This window comes from Protopterus annectens, chromosome 3.part1 (assembly GCF_019279795.1).
Source record: "Protopterus annectens isolate FY-2018-M chromosome 3.part1, PAN1.0, whole genome shotgun sequence".
Taxonomy (NCBI): Eukaryota; Metazoa; Chordata; order Ceratodontiformes; family Protopteridae; genus Protopterus; species Protopterus annectens.
Window position 1 is genome coordinate 1,511,417,354 of NC_056732.1, and position 19,440 is coordinate 1,511,436,793.

The 19,440-nt window shown below is 42.9% G+C and overlaps 1 protein-coding gene across 1 annotated transcript in view; it reads right to left on the reverse strand.

Moving 5' to 3' along the window:
* Nucleotides 1–19,440, reverse strand: part of FASTK (Fas activated serine/threonine kinase) — a 686,027-nt gene that overhangs the window by 196,426 nt on the left and 470,161 nt on the right. The gene's annotated exons all lie outside the window — the stretch shown is intronic.

Sequence of the window (19,440 nt, forward strand, 5' to 3'; positions counted from 1 at the left end):
TAGATGTTTACATGCTGAGTTGCCAGCCCTGACGCACAACCTTCAACGAAGGTACGCCCATTCACGCATGTCTCCACACAGAAGACGCTCTAGCTGAGAATCAAACAGGACGTCTATCTGTGAGACTACAACGCTACCGCAGCACCACCACCGCAGTCACAGACACACACATTCAATTATTCAGAAATAGCTGAAGGGCTTCATCCTGTAACATGCTTAGGGCTGCCGTGGGAGCTTCTCTTTTAATATAGTGACATACAATAAAAAAGGTATTCAGATTTGCTAGTCCAACTCTTCTAATCCTACACAAATGGAAACCAACTTCATAAACTTGGTCCATGCACAGACAACGCTTTGCCAAGTTACCCTTAATCAGAACACAACTTGAAAAAAGTCAATCACACTACAGCTTGCTGAAATTTTTTGTTTTAACATGGGTCTAAGCAGGGGAAAGGGCAGGTTGAAAATGTTACATTTTGATTTTTCATATTTATACTTTGTAAACTGGCTAAGTGAACTGGTCTAGGGACCATTTCAGACACAATCTGGGTTCCAATAGTAAAGATAACAAGCAAGAAATGCATTTAGGAATACAAAAACAAAACTGCTATTAAGAAACATGACAAAGACTGAACGTACAAAACACAGCTAAGGGGTAACGGTGAATAAACAAAACAAACATTTACAAGAAAGCATACATTATTAAAGCTTAAATATACAATATGCAGGATGTAATTCTCTTTATAAATGCACTATTGTATGCACATACTGTGCAACACATCATAATGGGCTAGGAATCAGCTTGTGAAAGCTGCATTACTGTAAAAGAAAACAAAAAGACAATGAGGTGGGGAAATGGATTTGCATCACACTTGTCCTCAGGCAATATCCGACTTAAGCCCGTTCATTTGGAATGCAACCACCGGTACTACAGTTGAACTTAACCAATGTACCAATCCATTAGTACAGGTCTCTACAGTATTCACATTTTCCTTCTTAGAACACATGGCCTCGAGTATTTTCTTGAAAGTTAATAATTGGTCTATATTCCCAACATTCCCTGGAAGATTAGTTCCAGCTGTTTAGAACACTTTACAGAAAGTTCTTTCACACACACACAAAGTCATTACTTCTATAAGAATAGGCTTGGTTTCTAAACTGCAGCTTGCTGAGAAGTGGTGGACAGTAGCCATCATTTAATATTTGGTGGATACTTCAACTACAAGTGATGAACTGGGACCCGACAAAATGGGATTAGTGAATCAGAACTCAACCATCCTGTCTGTCACTATGTAAACATATACATACACGTGTGTACAGAGAGACAGAGTTCACCTTGACTCAGTTCCAGACTATTAACAGCAATCATGGCACCACTTCCTCACTGTAAACCATTCCTTGGTTTTCTAATAATCCTAACTGCTGCTGGCCTGCTGCTAACTCTCTCTCCTTACTAAACATCAAGGCACTACAAACTCCACTCAGTACCTAGTTCCTAGTTACAGGACATCAGTTCTGCCTATAACTTTCCAGAAAGCTACTGTCATCAAACACTACATCCTACAGCAGCAGAACACTGCATCCTCGATTACAACCCCACTTGCAAAGTAACCCTTCTGGATTATGTCAAAAAAGCTCCAAAATGATACAGTGCCCATAGCAAAACACTCTCTCTGTCTCACCTGTAAGTCAGATACACTAGCAATTACAGACACTTGTTACACAATATATTGAAGATTACGAGAGAACTCCATTTGAAAGCACACACAAAAGTGCCCGTGGTATAGTCTTCGTTTGCAATTACCTTTTCCCATTCTCTTTAGAGCCTTTAGCTCCATTTTACAATCCAATGCAAATCGGTCATCATTTCAGTCAAAATCACCACTTAGGAGCAGCTGTTAACTGTCTGCACTTACATCCTGACTGGTTTTCCAAGTAAGACCATGCAGAATATCCTCTAGTGGTTAACAAACAAAATCTGAATTTATTTTAAGCAACTTTAACTTAGCCTGAAAACTGGCCATACATGAGCCCTTCAGCTACATGGATCATCACAGCTTCCCACTGTAAAAGGCTTCTAATGCAAAGAGTGGGTATCCGTCCCCTGATAATAACCTCCTGTCAAGATAACATCTTACCTACTGGCACTCTGGCTGACTTTTATTTTTGATAGTCTCCCATTTTACCTGTTCATCTCGCCTAAAAACCAGAGGCCAGTGGTTTCACCACTGTTCAATATGAAGAAACAAGACCTTGAACAAAGTACAGTTTTGTACCTACCATAAATGTAGATGTCTGATAGGTATGCATCTGCAGTCATAACAAATGGGTTTGTCCTGCCTCAGGCAGCCCTTCGGTCGGCCGGATTCCAAAGTCTGGGTCTGACCTCGGCTGATGTCGCACTTCACCCGACGTCATAGCTGATGGGGTATAAAGGCATCAGCCGACGCCATTTTCCTCAGTGTTTCTTGCCCCAGATGCCAGGTGCCCTCTAGGAAGGCTAAATTTGGATAAATGCAGATAATTCCAAACAGTAGAAAGCAAAATATATATACATATATACATACAAAGAAATACACCATAATAGATTCCCCCAGCTAGCTAAAAGAGGGGTAAGTACCCTAGGAATACCACAGAGGGGAAGGAGGGTGGGTAATCCTGACTGCAGATGCATACCTATCGGACATCAACATTTATGGTAGGTACAAAACTGTACTATGTCCTTCAAGGATGCATCTGCAGTCATAACAAATGGGTAGAATACCATAGCCAAACTGGGGGAGGAGGCACTAAGATAATGATGGTGTAGTTAAGATCCCTTGTAAAACAGCAGTTGCAAAACCTGCTCGGGATCTGGAGTGTAAAGGAAGATTATAATGCTTGGCAAATGTATGCACGGAGCTCCAAGTAGCAGCTTCTAAAATGTCTTTGGTAGCCACTCCTCGTAGGAAAGCTGTAGTGGTGGCTGTAGCTCTTGTGGAGTGAGGCCTGATATTTTCAGGTGTTGTCTTTCCATGAAATGAGTAGCAGAATCGAATGCAATTTCCTATCCATTTTGAGATTGTCTGTTTTGAAATTGCTTTTCCTTGCACTCCTGTTGCATATGCTACCAGAAGCTGGTCAGTTTTTCTGCTGGCCTTGGTTCTGTCCAGATAGTAGCGCAGCTGTCTGTGTACACCCAAGGTGTGTAGTAGTTTTTCCCCCCTGTTCTGTGGGTTGGGGAAGAATGTAGGTAAATGTATGGCTTGGTTCAAGGATACCCTGGATACCACCTTTGGCATAAAAGTAGGATTGGTTCTCAGAGACACTCTATCCTGATGGAAGATAAGGAAAAGCTGCACTGCCATTAATGCCTGTAACTCAGATACCCTTCTTGCTGAAGTGATTGCTAGCAGGAAGGCAGTTTTCCAAGATAAGAACTGTAAGTCTGCTGTTGCTGCTGGTTCAAAAAGGGGAAGTGTTAATTTTTCTAGCACAAAATTGAGATCCCATGCAGGCAAAGGCGGTTTCCTTGGAGGCTTTACATTTTTGATCCCTCTCAAAAATTGTCTGAGGAGAGGATGAGAGAAGACAGGAGGATCCATGTTGTACTCTGCTGAAATTGCTGATGCATGTATCTTAATGGAAGAATAGGACAGGCCATTGTGGAACAGTTCCGCTAAGTATTCCAGGATGTGTGCTAGGTTTGCTAGTGTGACATTTTCTCCTTTTCTGCACTCCAAATGAGGAATCTTTTCCATTTGGCTGAATATGTTTTCCTTGTGGAGGGTCTGCGAGCCTCCAGGATAATGTCCTTAACCCTCTGAGATAAATCAAGTTGGTTTTGTTTTATGCAATTTTCCAAGCAGTTAGCTGCAGTGTTTTTAAGTTTGGATGCAGGGTCTTGTAATTGTTCTGCGTTAGAAGTAAAGGACATAGAGGTAGATGCCATGAATGCGTCCGAGACATGCTTCTCAGTAGCGGGTACCAATGTTGCCTTGGCCAGTCTGGAGCTATCAGAATTACCTTTGGCTGTTCCTCTCTGATCTTCAGTAGAACCTTGTACATCAAAGGAAGAGGTGGAAAGGCATATACTGTCAGGTCCTTCCAGCTGAAAGAAAGGGAGTCCACCCTCCAGGCAAGTGGGTGGTATACTCTTGAGCAGAATTTCTTCAGTTGGTGGTTGTGTGGGGAGGCAAACAGGTCTATCTCTGGCATTCCCCATTTCTTTGTTATGGTTTTGAAAATGTGTGGATGCAGCATCCATTCGTGAGCATCCGTGGTAGTCCTGCTTAAGCTGTCTGCTAGTGAATTCTCTTTTCCTGGTACAAATCTGGCCTGCAGTTGGATGTTGAGATTCAGGGCCAAGTTCCACAGGTCCATTGCCGTCCGGCATAGAGGGTATGAATGTGTGCCTCCCTGTTTGTTGATGTACCACATGACTGTGGTATTGTCCGTCCTTATCAGCAGGTGTCCTTGCTGGATGAATGGTCTGAATGCCTCGATGGCATGTTTCACTGCCAGCATCTCCTTTAGATTTATGTGTAGATTCAGCTGGTCTTGTGACCATAGGCCTTGGATACACTTGTCTTCCATGTGCACCCCCCAGCCTAGGTCTGAGGCGTCCATGGTGATGGTCTACCTTGGATGTGGTTTGTGGAAAGGCAATCCTCTGTTTATCTGACAGGCCTGAGCCCACCACAGGAATTCTTTTTTCAGACATGGAATGATTGGTATCTGGGCTTCTAGACTGTGTCTGTGTTGAGACCATACATTCCTTAGGTACCATTGTAACTTTCTCATATGCAGCCTGGCATGTGGGATCAATATTATGCAGGATGCCATGTAACCCAGGGCCTGCAGGACTTTCCTTGCAGTAAGCTGAGTTTGTCTTGTTAATGCCATGAAATAGACTGGCAATTGCTTTTGTTTTTCCTCTGTGAGAAAAGCCATCTGAGTTATTGTGTCCAGTTCTGCACCCAAAAATGTTATCCTTTGGGATGGCACTAGTCTTGATTTTTGTATGTTGACTGTGTATCTCAAGGCTTGCAGCAGTTGAATGACATTGGCCAAGTCCTTTATTAATTTTGTCTTGTTGTCCGCTTGTATTAGGCAGTCATCCAGGTATGGGTAGATTTGAATTCCCTGAAGCCTGCAATGAGCAATTACTGATGCCAGGCATTTCGTGAATACTCTGGGCGCAGTAGATAAGCCAAAGGGCAATGCTGAAAATTGACAATGCTCTGATCCTGCAAGAAATCTGAGGTGTCTTCTGCAATCTGGTCGTATAGGGACGTGCAGGTATGCCTCCTTGAGATCTAGAGTCACCAGCCAAGACTCCTTGCCCAACATGGGAAGAAGTTGCTGTAGGGTCAGCATTTTGAATTTTGGAACAATGAGGTATGTGTTCAGTGCGGACAAATCGAGAATAGGCCTCCATTTATTTTCTTTTCTTGGTACAAGGAATAGTCTGGAGTAAAATCCTTGGCCTTGTTCCATAGATGGTACCTTTTCTATTGCTCTCATCCTTAGTAAACTGATGATTTATTTTAGAGCCTCTGATTTCTGGCTTGGTGGAAGGTTTGGCATTCCTCTCTTTTTTGGTAGAGTGTGGAAGTGAAACCTGTAGCCCTTGTCTATTGTTTGTAAAGTCCATTTGTCTCCTGTAATACAATGCCAATTTCTTGAGAATAAGGCTAGCTTTCCGCCCAAGGGTGCTTCCAGTTGTTCCCTGGTAGGCGGAATCAGAGCCAAGTCATTGTGTCTGTCCTGTAGAAGGGGTTGCAGTCGCAGCTGTGGCGGCACTTCTTTGGTTGGCAGGTTGCCACTGACGACCCCTGTAGGCACCCCTAGATTGACCTCTGCCTCTTGGGCGTCTATTTCTGCCTTTCTGTGCTCTGGAGGTGTCTGGAAAGGACCAATTCTTTGAAGGCCAATTTCTGCTAAACCTCGGAGGTTGGACCTGCAAAAAATCCTTGACTGTTTGGACAGATTTTGCTTTTTCTTCCACTTTCTTTAGAACCTCCTGTGCAGGGGAGCCAAACAAACTTTGTTTCTCCATAGGTGCATCCAGGAGTTTAGACTTAACATGGTCTGGTGAGGATTGCTCTTTTAACCAGGCATGCCTTCGAATCACTGCTCCAGTCATAGCTGATCTAAATGAAGCCTCCAGTGCATCATAGCCACATTTTAAGAAATGATTACTGACCTGCTGAGAATTGTGTACCAAATCCTGAAGGGACTTGCGGTCTAAAGGTTCAGGAGAGGCCAGCTTTTTATTCAGCTGATCTAACAAAAATTCCTGGTACTGTATCATGTGAAATTGACAGTTTAAAGCCCTGGCAGAAAGAGTAGCAGATGTATAAACCTTTTTACCCCATCTCTCTAATGCTCTAGATTCTCTTTCAGATGGTAGTGGGTTTTTGGCAGAGGCAGCTGCAACACCTTTAGGGCCCTGAGAAATGGTTTCTGGGTCTGCAGCATGAGCCTTATACAAGTGGTAGTGAGAATCCGGGACCCTGTAGTATCTGTCAGGCTTTGCAGGGGCCGGGGGAAGAGAATCAGGGGCAGTACTGGCATCATTGTATGCATCATCAACAACTGATAGTACAGGTGGAATGGCTAAAGGCCTATGCTGTGGTTAAGTGTAAAAAAAAGTCCTTAGCCTTTTCCTAGAATCAGAAAAATCCTGACCCTGCCATTGGAAGTGTTCCCTCATTGAGTGTAGGGTTTCCCCAAAAGAAAATTCTTCTGGAGGTGAGGCAGAAGGAATGGAGTCTTCTGCATCAGAATCCTCATAAGGTGAGTACGGGCCTTCCTGATGGTCCGATACATCTGAACCATCCGAGGAGTAGTCAGAGGACAGAGGTTCAGGGGGTTCAGTCCTAGGCCTCTTTTCAGGAGGGGGTTGTGAGGCCCTGTCTGGGTGAGGATGGGTTCCCCTGATCAGAGAAATAAGGTCCTCAGCAAGGCTGAGAATCTGGGAACTTGAGGTAGGCCTGTGAGAGGGAGCTTTTGAAGGTAAGGCCTTGGAAAGTTTGGCTGCTTTAGCCCTGGAAAAGGCCTTGATAGACATAGAAGCCGGGGGTCTGGTTGCCCCACGTGCAGGAGTAGAGATGTCCAACGGAATAGTGTCAAGACAACTCTTGTGTGCCTGCTACTTCAGCAGGAATTTCTGTAGCCGACTCAGCCATGGCCTGTGTGGCCTCAGTTATCGGAGGCATGCTTTCGGCCGAAGGGTGAACCAAGGTCTCGGTTTCAGCCGAAACCGAGACACTCGCGGTAGGCCTAACAGTGGTTTCAGCCGAAACCGCGGACCACGAGTGTCGGTCCTTTTCTTTGCGTTTTTTAGCTAAATGTGTAGTCGGGTCTCCGACGGCATTTTATATGCAAAAGTGGAGCCAAAAAACTCTTCTGCAAACTCCGACCGACGTCTAAGAGTCCGTCGGTTGAAGGAAGCACAGGCTAAACAAGCTGATACGTCGTGGTCTGGGCCTAAGCAAGGAAGGCAGTAAGAGTGGAAATCCTTATGAGGTATTTGTTTCCCACAAGTTAAACAATTATTTACTTTGTCTGACATCGGCTGAGGCAAGAAAGAGTCCCCAACGGGGTACTTAGCTTTTAGAAGTCTTGATGCGCTGAAATCTCTGGATCTGACCGACCGGCACTTGCGAACAGCTTCTGCTTCGGGCACCGCGTGGCAAGAAAGACTGAGGAAAATGGCGTTGGCTGATGCCTTTATACCCCAGCAGCTATGACGTCGGGTGAAGTGCGACATCAGCCGAGGCCAGACCCAGACTTTGGAATCCGGCCGACCGAAGGGCTGCCTGAGGCAGGACAACCCATTTGTTATGACTGCAGATGCATCCTTGAAGGACATCAGTGCATTCATTATGAAACTAAAACAAGTTTACTGGTTATTACAGTATACCATGGAGCTAGAAAACACAATCCAGTACTTAATGATTTCTTCCTACCAATGCGTTGAGTAGCTCTCATTATTTCTGATGAAGACGAACCAAAACATCATCCCTTACCTAGGTAACTTCTGAAACCAATGTTCTTATTACTGAAAGGGATCAACTCAACTCTGGAAAATCGAACATTAGCTAAAGACAAGTGCTGATGTAAAGAGATAGCACAGTTGTGCAAAATCTTACCATAAGAGTAGATGTCCTACTCTTCACTGTTGCAGTATTCTTTACTAAAGGGATCTCCTGCCAAGGGTAGTCTAATGTCTGGGCAGTATACTAAAGCCTTAGGTTTCCAAGGATGTCGTATGTCACACACATGCTCCCAGTTCACAGCATAGGGCATACAGGTGAAATATGTACGTACATACTTCAGAAGTCAATAGCCTCAGGAGGAACAAGTCTAAGGAGAAAAGGAGGAACAAGTGCATCCAGAAGGAAAAAAGGAGGAGGAGGAGAGAAAATATGGGAGGAGGGAGCGAACTGCAACAGTAAAGAGAAGACCTTTACTATTAGGGTAAAATTTTACATAACTGTACTGTGTCCTTCCATTATCACTATTGCATTATTCTTTACTACAAGGAAAGTACAAAAGCTGAAGAGAAAACTTGGGAGGAGGAAGGCCCAGTAGGGCCCTCAAGAAATTCATGTAGGATAGCCCTGGCAGAGCCAGCTCTAGCCCTGGAAACCGCATCCAATTTGCAATTTTGTTTCCCCTTTAAACACCTTTACTGAATTAACACTTGTAACATAAGCAAATTTACATTTATATAAAAATAATCAAATTGCATTAACAAGTTCACGTTCACAAACATTATATTTCACACATATTGCTATATTTCATACAACCTAACATTACATAAATTGTTCAATTTATGCCCCCCCCCCTTTTTAAACAAGAAACATCTTTATTAAACCATCACTTACGGCACAGGCAATCATACATTTATATAAACGAAAACAAACTACACCAACACAATCCTAGTTGCAAGCATTTTACATCACAAACCATACTGACACACTCCCAGCTGCAAACACTATACAGCACTTAATAATCCACCCAATCATTTTCAGTCAAACATTACATAGCTCATTTATGTCCTGCCTTTTTTAAATCTCATTCTTCCCCTATATGTATTGTCCCCACAATCCCCATTTTTCCTATGTAATTTGCCCCTACCTTTTTCTAAAGATCTCATTTCCAGTTGTTTTATCCCCATTACTATATTCACTACTTTAAATACATTTGGTTGAGATTTTGATTTTCTAGTAATTGTTTTTTGGCAGCCACCATAATTAGACACAGTACGGCCTTACCATGTCTAGGCAATTCCAATTCTGTACCATAGCTCAGAAAAATCATCTCCCTCATCACACCAATCTGCCTGCCCAGTATCTCTGACAGTGCATCCAGCAGAGAATTATTAAAGTCTGCCAACTCACTGCCCTCCCAGAAAATATGGTCCCAATTACCTCTTTCTTCCCCGTCACACCTCCATTTGCTGTCTGCCTGAGGAAAAATTCTCTGGAGTCTACGTGGGGTATAAAAATATCTATGTAAACATTTCCAAGCAAAAATCCTAAATCCTCCAGATTTTGTTGCATATTTGGGAGAAATACATATATCCTTCCACTGTTTAATTGCTTATCCAAACTCTCTTCCCAATCCTTTCTAACCACTGATTGATTCTTATAGTTTTGCAATATGTTATAAGCTCTACTAATAGATCCTTTTTTAATGGGAGCTTCTATTCTAGAGCTACTAAAAAGTCTACCAGTGCTGGTCTTTCATTCAGGACCCCCCTATTTCTTTCTCTTTGCCTATACTCTGATATCAATCCTCGACAGGGAAGGCAGTCTATAACCTGCAGTCCAAATAAATTCTTGGCATCTTCACAATCTATCATCTTTCCCTCTACAGTTATTTGCTCCCAATACCTTGGCTCCTTTGTCAGTTTTCTCCAATAAATTCCAGCTCTCTCATCTATTGTCTACATCCCTAACTGCAGTCATCCCTATTAGCAGAATCTCCTTTCTCCATTCTCATGTTGGCTTATTTCTCAGGATACTTTCGGCTACTTTGTGGATATAATATTCTGTATGATTATTACTACTCTCCTTAAAGGCCTGGATCCCTTTCCATTTTGAATTACAGTTTTCTACTTGTGCTACGAATGGGAGCCATAACTGTGTAGCTCTGAAATACCCCTTCAAATTTGTGTAATCCCAATCCATCCTGTTCTACTGGAAGAAGCAGCTTATCCCACTTGACTCTTGCTGTCTTCCCCTTCCAGATAAAGTCCTTCAGCTCCTTATTAATTGCTATCCACAACTACCCCTCTGGTTGATAAAAAAATACGTCTGACCTGTGTATAAGACTAGTGGGACTAAACATTTTAACTGCTTGTGTCTTACTATCTATACCCATATAACAAAGCTTTCATTTTCTCAGTTTTTATTACCTTTCGATGTGGTCTACTCCCACATACAGAGCTGCTAGCACGTAATGTTTAGTAAAGGTATGGTTAGAAGTCCAAGTAGGAGCCTCAAGGATGGAACGGATACACAATCCTTTGAAAAAAGCAGCAGAGAAAGCCACAGTCCTGGTAGACTGTGCCTTTACAGAAGCAATATCCCAAGAAAGGAATAACAAAAAGAAATGGCCTTAGAAATTCATGAAGAAATGCTTTGTTTAGACATAGCCAAATCTAAAGATCTACAATGAAAAGAAACATAGTTGCTCAGACTTGTGAATGGCCTTAGTCTTAGCCAAACATCTGAGCTGTTTATGGAAATCCAATGTGTGAAGAATCTTCTCACTGGCAGACTGCTGAGAAGGGAAAAAGTTGGCAAATTAATAGACTGACTAAGAGACAATTAATTAACCACAGTGGGCATAAAAGAAGGATTAGTATAGAGAGATACCCTATGCCTATGAAAAAATAAAAAAGGAGGGACAGCCAAAAGGGCCCAAAACTCAGGCACCCTCCTTGCTGAAGTAAGGTCAAAAGAAGAACAGTCTTACATGTACAATGGTTTAAGAAAACTAAAGTTTCAGCCTCAAAAGGAGCCAGAGTCAATTTTTCAAGAACAAAATTAAGGTCCCAGGTTGGAGGAATAGATTTCCTGGGAGGTCTAATATGAAAGACAACTTTAAGAAATTGTTTGACCTCAAAACTACTGGTCAAAGGAGGAGTCAAAGGCAGACGAGCAGAAATAGCTGAAAGGAGAGCTTTAATTGAAGAGTATGCCAACCCAGCATAGAGGAATTCATACAAACAAGAGAGAACCAGAGGAACGTCCACAGGAAGTGGATTCTGTTTACAAGCAAGAAACCAAACTGAAAATCTCTTCCATTTGGACACAAGATTTCCCGGTAGTTGGTTTCCTGGCCTCCTGCAGAAAAAGAAGCATGTCTTCAGAAAAAGGTGCCTAAAAGGGATCAAACAGTGTCAGATGAGTGGAGACGTGAGGATGAATGAGAGATCTTCTTGTCTTGTGTGAGTATGCCCACCCTTGTGAGGTAACTGGTGGTGACTGCCCTTGGCTAGATGCAGAAGAAGAGGGAAACAATGCTGCCTGGGCCAAGAGTCACCAGCAAGATTTTGGGGGAGTCGTGTTCTATCTTGAGCAGGGCTCTTGGTATGAAAAGAAGGGGAGGGAAGGCACAGAGAAACATCCCCTTCCAAGAAACAGAGATGGCTTCCACCTAACATCCCAGAAGAATTTGGACTCTGGTGCAAAAAACAGGAGTGTCTGTTCAGAGGGGAGGCAAAAAGATCTACCTGAGGAGTATCCCACTGGCAGACAATGTCCAAAAACACATCTCTGTGAACCATTCACTCGTGCGTCTGTGTTACGGACTTGCTCAGAGTGCCTGCCACAATGTTTTCTTCTGAAGGAATATAAACAGCCTGAAGAGTCACCTGATGCTGGACAGCCAGATCCAAAACCTGGACAACTAAGTCTGCACAGATGGTAGGATCTTGTCCCACCCCCCCCCCCCCACCCCCTTGCTTGTTGATGTACCACATCACTGTAGTACTGTCCATAAAGATTCTGAGAGACCCTGGAAGAAAGAGGGTATATGTAAGGCCTGAACAGCAAGACAAAATGCTCTCATCTCCTTGATGTTGATATGGTCCGCCCTCTGATGAATGGGCCAAAGACCCAGAACCTTTAGAGGGCTAAAAGAAGTACCCCACCCTGTGTCTGAGGCATCTGAAAAAAGTTTCTGAGAGGGGACTGGGGACTGAAAAGGAAGCAGTGGGTTGACAGAAAGCTGATGAATCCACCAATGAAGCTCTAGTTTGAGTCATGGAAGAAGAGGAACTAGAAAGTCTAAAGGATGATAATGGGAAATAGGAAATACACCCCAGGGATCACTTCTGTGTCTCTGCTGGACAGTGGCACAGGAAAATAACTTTCTTGGGTGGCGTAAGCTATGGTAGCTTGCTGGCTAGGCTTACGTAGGCCCTTGGACCGATAGCCTAGTACCTACCTATGAACCTATGTTGAAGCCATACTACCTTTTGGAAACAATGAAACTTCCTCATATGGAGTCTGGCTAGAGGAAACATAGGAATGGTGAATGCCATGCAACCCAGAGCCCTTATAAACTCCCTGGCCATAACTGAGACCTGAGGAAGAAGGGATTGAAAAAAGGCAATTAAGAGTCTTGAGTGGTGGCAGGGAAGCCATTATAGGAATGGCCTGGAGCCTGCACCCAAGAAAATACATGATCCTGAGGAGGAGTCATGAAGTATTTCTAAAAATGTATCGTAAACCCTAGGCTTTGGAAGACACAAATAGCATAATGGAGGTGCTGATTCAAGGTCTCGGAGGCGAAATCCTGAATAAGCAAGTCATCTAGGTAAGGAAAGATTTGTAGCCTCCCTCATCGTGCAAAAGGCAATCACAAGAGTGAGGCATTTGGTGAAGACCCTTGGGGGAGTTGAAAGGCCAAAGGGCAAAGCAGAGAACTGACAATGCAAGGAAGAAACAGAGAAACGCAATTACTTCTTGAAATGGTTATGAATAGGAATGTGAAGATAAGCATCCTTGAGATCTAGACAGACCAAGAAATCCTGGCGAAGAAGACGACACAGAGTTTGAAGGGAGAGCATCTGAAAAGAAGGGCTCTTTGGAATGGTGTTGAGGTGGGAAAGATCCAGAATGGGCCTTCAGGTGTCTTCTTTCATGGGAACCAAAAACATTGTGGAATAAAACCCCTTCCCCTTCTGAGGAGCAGAAATTGCTTGGATGGTGCCTGGAGATAAAAGACCCTGAAGTACATCTGGAAAAAAAAGGGCAGCTGTTCCTGAGGAGGTTGGGGAATACCCAGAAAAGGAGGAAGGGATTTCCACACCATGAAATATCCCTGACGGGTGATGGACAGAACCCAAGAATCCTGAGTAATCCTTAACCAGTTAGGAAGAGACAGGGAGAGATGAAGAGACAAAGGAACCTGACTTAGGACGAAGGGAAGAAGACAGTCAGATAGAAACTGGCTTGTCTGGAAAGGGAGACTTCTGAGTACTAGGAGTCTGAGTAGACTTTGCAGGTGAAGCTCATCTAGTACCCTTTTTCCTTTAGGAGGAGGGTGAGACCGTCTACATATAAAAGAAGACTTAGAAGGATAATTCCTAAAATGTAGGAAGAGGGGAAACAAAAATATGTTTAATTTCCTGCAAGGCCTTGCCCTTTTCTTGCAGGGACTTAAAAAGTTCAGCAGTTGCAGAACCAAACAGATTTTTATTATCAAGAGGAACACCCATCAATTGAACCTAAATATTATCAGGTAAAGGTTGCAGACAAAACCAAGAATAACGCCTCAACACAGAACCAGAGGCAACAGCACTAGAAGAAGCATCAGCTGTATCCTAACTACATTTAATAGGATGACAAGCCACTTGAGGAGTCCAACAAAGAGAAGGTTGAAAACTTCCCCTCAGAATCAGGAAGGCCAGAAATAACCTGATAGGAAGGCAGCAGGAGAACAGATGAATCAGTTGACTGAAATAAAGTTTATTAAATAGATTTAGCGTTTTCGTCCAAATACTTCATCAGAATAAAAAGCAAGACCAGAATGCTGTACTTAAGGAAATTTATTGGCAGATCAAAATGCAGGCTGATAAGCATCCTGGCGTTACGTTTCTTACAATGATGTAATATGGTATGCTTTTAATGTTTTTAAAGTGTTTAGTTTTTTTTTTTTTTTTAAAGTTTTGCATTTTGTAATAAGATCAGTTTTCTTTAAAAGGAATTACTGAGTCAGTAATTGATTAATTAACTATTTGTTTTTGGGTGAAGACCACTGGCTGGTGATTTAATTATTTGACTATAGTATTATAAAAAGTGATTGCAAGTTTTACTTTTTATTCTGATGAAGTTTTTGGACGAAAGTGTTAAATCTATTTAATAAACTTTTATTGTAGTTAACTGACTCGTCTATTCTCCTGCCTTCCAGTGGATGTTTTATTTTTGTTTGTGTTTGTTCTTTCGTAATTCTTTGGAGGATTTTTTTGGCTTAACCTGAAAGGCCTGAGAAAGAAGAGCTGACACATACCTGGTCATATAGGTCTGACAATTAAGAGGCTGAAAGGAAATGGTGGATGAAGATTTTACTGAATTTTTATAATGTAATTACTAGGGGTGTATGGGAGAAGGGATGGGTCTAATTAATCCTTCAATGCTATTGATTCATGGTTGGCAGATGCCCAATTAATCTTGAACCCAAATAAAACTAAACTCATGCTCTTCCACTCTACTAAATTCAAAATCCAATCCACTTAGTTCAACATCACATCCAGTAATAAGACTTTGATTGAACCAGTACCATCCACCCAACTTCTCAATGTTATTGATCAAAATCTGAAGTTCGACTTACACATTGCTCAGACTGTAAAAGAAGTACACAAGAAAATAGGCATCTTATACAGATGCAAAAACTACCTAACCACAAACTCCAGAAAAACCACAGCCAGAACTCTTCTTCTGTCAACTTTACTATACGCCTCACCCATCCTTACCAACCTCTCTAAATCAGACCTAAGCAAGCTAGATGCCTGCTATAATACGATAGCTAAATTTCCCACTAGCTGTCCTCCTACAACCCATCACTGTAAGGCCCTAAGACAACTATCTTGGTTAGAACCAAGGGGTCCAGGGAAGTAAATACTGTGGGAAGAAATAGCCAGGGAATTGTTATGGCTAGGCTTGTATAGGCCCTAGGGCCTATAGGCTCATAGGCTGGTACTAGGCTATGAACTACCCCACCAACTCATTCTCGCACAACTCTCTACCACCCACCAAATGTACTATAAACCCGATAAAACGCCAGCTCAAGGCCTCCTCAATCCCCATCTAAGTACCCGTCAACTAAGATCCACTAATAAAGCTCTAATTGAAGTAACCAGGAGTAAAAATAGCTCAGGTGACTCTCTATACTCCTACTACATTGCTAAACTGTGGCACGCCTTACCACATGAAATTAGAACTATAACTAGCTTAAAAAACTTCAAGCATCATATTAAAGCCCACCTCACCAATTCCCGGACTTGTACACGTACTGGGTATGGGTAGCCCAAACCATGGAACTAGCTGATTTTAACATTTTAATTGCATAGGTAATGAGCATTGAATTTAAGTCATATGGCTACCTTATTTTTTTTCTTTCTCAGTGTTAATATCTATCAGATATTAAGTCTTCAGTTTGCTATGCTACCTGTATATAAGATTAAGTATCGTAACTGCACTCATTGTATACAATGTCACTACCTGCTACTACTGTAAGAACTGAATGAATGAATGTCTGTTACTATTTTTTATAGGTTTCACAGGTTTATACTAGGCTATCTGCCCTAGGGCATTTATAAGCCTAGCCCAAAGTTTTGTGGTTTTCACCACCCCTTAAGTTTGAAGGGTACTATGCCCATTATTTTACCGTGCCTCTGTCCAGCAGTGACACTGAGGTGATCCCTGGGGTAAACCTGCGATCTCCCATCCATTGGTCAAGATTTCTCTTGAACAGGGCCAGTGAGGTGCTCTGCCTCACATGTACCGGGATTTTGTTCCACAGCATAGGGAGTCTCTGGGTGATGAATCTGTCCCTCCAGCACGTCCTATTTATAACTGTGTTGAGGTTTAAGTCTCTTCCTCTTGTAGTTCTTATGGATTTAGATTTTTTGAGGTGGAGCATGTCCATCAATTCCGGGTTGGACATGGCCTTGTATGTCAGGCACAGGTCACCTCTGACGGTATGCGACTGAATAGAGCTGGAGTTCCTTCAGTCGGGCAGCATAAGACATATTTTTGAGACCCTTTATCCTTTTGGTGAGGAACTTTTGGGGCCTTTCCAATTGCTGCAGGTGTCGGGTAAGATACATTCCGAATGGGGCATTGTACTCAATCATTGGTCTGATGAGTGATGAGTACAGGGGAACAATGACCTCCCTTGATCTAGATGTGAATCCCTTCATGATCAGGTGGGCAATGTAGAAGGTTTTCCTAACTAATTTGGCAACGTGAGTGTCAAATGAAAGGTTACTGTCAACCTGGGTCCCCAGATCCCTGATAACCTCTTCTGTGCTTAGTGGATTGCCACCTATATGGTAGCTAGGGGTAACCTTGTTTTTCCCGAAGGGTATGACTATGCATTTTTTGGCGTTTAACTTTAGGCCATGGCTCTGGCACCAGTTATCCGTTTCTATGAGACCCTTCTGGAGGATATCTGTGTCTGATGAGTTTTCAACTATGGCGCCCAGTTTGCAGTCATCTGCAAACTTTGTCAGCCACAATCCTCCTGTGTTTGCCTGTACTTCTGAAAAGTAGATGCCGAACAAGAGGGGGCCCAGGACTGAGCCCTGTGGGACACCACTTGTGACCGGCTTGGAGTCTGACATGGCGCCAGCCACTCTGACCCTGTGGGTTCTGTCACTTAGCCAGTTTGCAACCCATCTTGTGACGTATGGGTTTACATTTAAGTTGGTGAGTTTTTCAATGATACCCGAGTGGGGTACTGTGTCAAAAGCTTTTGCAAGGTCAAGGTAGGCTGTGTGGACTGCCTTGCCCTCATCAATGGCCTTGGTGACTGTTTCAAAAAAATCAACCAAGTTTAAAAGGCATGATCTGCCTTGACAAAACCAAACTGGGTTGGATCCAATGTCTGTAAGTCCCCTATGTCTTTATTTATGAGTTCCATTATGATCCTCTCCATAGCTTTGCAGACCAGGCTTGTCAAGCTGATGGGGCAGTAATTTCCAGGGTCAGTGGAGGCACCGCCTTTGTGAAGTGGGACCACAGTTGCCGTGCGCCACTCCTTGGGTATGTATCCTGAGGTGAGGCTAAGATTAAACAGCTGCCCTAACAGCGGGTTTAATTCCTCATTGAGTTCGTGGAGCACATAACCGGGGACACCATCTGGTCCCATAGATGCTGTGTTTTTTGCCTTGGAGAGAGCAGTTTTCACCTGAGCATTTGAGATGTGTGGGAGGCTACAATCCGCTGGGATAGATTATCTCTCCTTTTGGGGGGGAGAAATTTGCACTGAACCTGTCAGCCAGTATGTTGGCAATGTCTGTTGGTTCAGTGATTTTTACATCATTTTAAACTAATTCTGAGCATATTTGGGAGTTTCCTCCCAGGTTTCTAACATAGCTAAAAAAGGCCTTATGATTGTCTTTTGAGTCCTTAGCGACTTTTCTCTCAAAATTTGCCTTGGATGATTTTATGAGCGATCGTAGTTTTTTACTTATAATGATCAAGGGTGTCTTCCCTTTTAAGGATTTTGCTCTATCTTGTAGTAGCTTTCTCCTTTTATTGTAGAGCTTGTTTATGGCTGGGGTCCACCAGACTGGGCGCTTGCCTTTGGTGCAGAGAGTCTTTGTTTTGTTTGGGATTGCCTGATCCATGCAGTCCTGGAGGTGCTGGTAGAAGGCATTTGTAAGTGATTCAGCGGTTTGGGTAATGGTTTCCGCTGGCTCGGGGGCCTTGAAGGAAACCACACCAGTCTTAAGAAGTGTGAAGTCGGCTTTTGAGAAGTTCTTCACTGTGGTCTTTTTTATCTGGGGTGGGGGCGGGATGTAGACTACCAGTGAGATTAGTTTATGATCTGATCTCACCAATGAGGGGTACACCTCCGGTGCTGAACATTGTGTCCCCATGTTCGTGATGATGAGATCTAGTATGTTTTCTCCTCTTGTGGGGATGGTGACTAGTTGTTCCATGGCATTAGAGTTTATGAACTCTAGGAACCTTTGGGCTAGAGTGTTGGGGCTTGAGTAATGACCCCAGTCTATATTCGGGTAGTTGAAATCACCTAATATGATTTCTTTATTGTATTATAGAATTTTCTTTCTACTAACAAAATAGTTTACTAACAATGGAGCTTTTCTCCCCGGGCCTCCTCTGAAAAAGGATTTTATGCCCAGTCGGACTCTCCCGGTAAACAAATGCAAAATAAATAAATAAAATAATAAATAATTAGCAAAGGCTGTACTGAGTTGTTCATGGCAGAGGGGTACAGAAACAGGATGGAAAAGGGTGAGGTTGCTGTAAACTATACAGTGCTGAATGGTGTAACAGCATGGCAAATGGGCTAAAGAAACAATGACCGAAGAGAAAGACGAGGGATAAGTTGGGTCTGGGTGAGATTCTTGAGGATGAAAACAGAGCTGCGGACAAGGGCAGATAGGTTGTCAGGGGGTAAAATGCTGTATGTCATGTGTAGTAAACTGCTATAAAGATTTAAGGAAAATTTCTTACCTACAAGATTGCAGGAGTCTGCAAAGTGGAACAGGTTAAATTAAAGTTGGCAACAGTGTGAGGTCTGTCAAATTAATGTAAAATATCAAACGCTGTATTGTTAATTGTGAGTTGATTTGCTTTTACATTAGCTGCTTTTGATGCTCTAGTGGAAATGTAAATACCTGAAAACGTATCTCTGAGTTAGGCATGGTTGTGTGCACTTAACCATGACAGCAGGTGTTTAAATACCTCACTGCTGCAGTAGCCTTTAGGCTTTATGGTTGCTTCCCTGCCTAGTAAACAACAACCTGCCAGCTTCACAAAGCTCTGCCACCCCACTCACTTTCACTCTGACTGCTGATTGGCCAGTCTCAAGGAGGAGGGAAATCAGCAGTTAGAGAAACAAAATTCTAGAAGTACCTAACAATCCTGCACAAAAGAAAAAATGAAACACACACAGCAAAAACAAAGAACCCTACTTCAATTACATACAAGGGTAGAGGGACAGTCGGTGGGGGCGGCTACTGCAGAAGTGAGGAATTTGAGCACCTACTGTTATGGGCAAGTGTAATGATGTTCATCATTTTCAGTGATGCAGTAGCCCTTAGGCTATATGACTAGACAACCAAAGTCTATCCAACCTAGGAAGAGAAGGTGACAGCTCTAGGAGCCTCTGGAGAGTGGTCCAGCAAATCTTGGAGTTTGAAAACGAGTCCAGTTTGTAATGCTTTGCAAAAATATGCAT